Source organism: Triticum urartu, unplaced genomic scaffold, assembly GCF_003073215.2.
Source record: "Triticum urartu cultivar G1812 unplaced genomic scaffold, Tu2.1 TuUngrouped_contig_6644, whole genome shotgun sequence".
Lineage (NCBI taxonomy): Eukaryota > Viridiplantae > Streptophyta > Magnoliopsida > Poales > Poaceae > Triticum > Triticum urartu.
The window spans coordinates 9,457-9,805 of NW_024117422.1; the positions used below are offsets into that span (position 1 = coordinate 9,457).

Genomic DNA, 349 nt, shown 5'->3' on the forward strand with positions numbered 1-349 from the left:
GCACCAGTGGTCTAGTGGTAGAATAGTACCCTGCCACGGTACAGACCCGGGTTCGATTCCCGGCTGGTGCATTTTTTCTGTCTTCATTTTTTTGTCCTTTTTTCATCTATGTTTTTTTTATTCCTGACGTTAAATCCTGCATGCCATATAAGTATTTTTTTTTGCTTTATAGACATCAAAAGCAGAGGGAGAAGAGTAGTGAGAGCGAAATCAAATTTTTTTCACTACAGATGCTATCATCACTTTCAACCACCTACTCAAGGCCATCTGCGCGGAGAAGAAGACCAGCTATGCAATGGAAATCGTACTCCGAATAATGCCCGAGCTTAACTGCATACCGGATGTTTTC

At 41.8% G+C, this 349-nt stretch overlaps 1 non-coding gene across 1 annotated transcript; it reads left to right on the forward strand.

Annotated features, from left to right (window-relative positions):
- On the forward strand, positions 1–71 carry TRNAG-GCC. The gene has a single exon. It is a non-coding gene; the product is annotated as a tRNA-Gly (tRNA).
- The last annotated feature ends 278 nt before the right edge of the window (positions 72–349 follow it).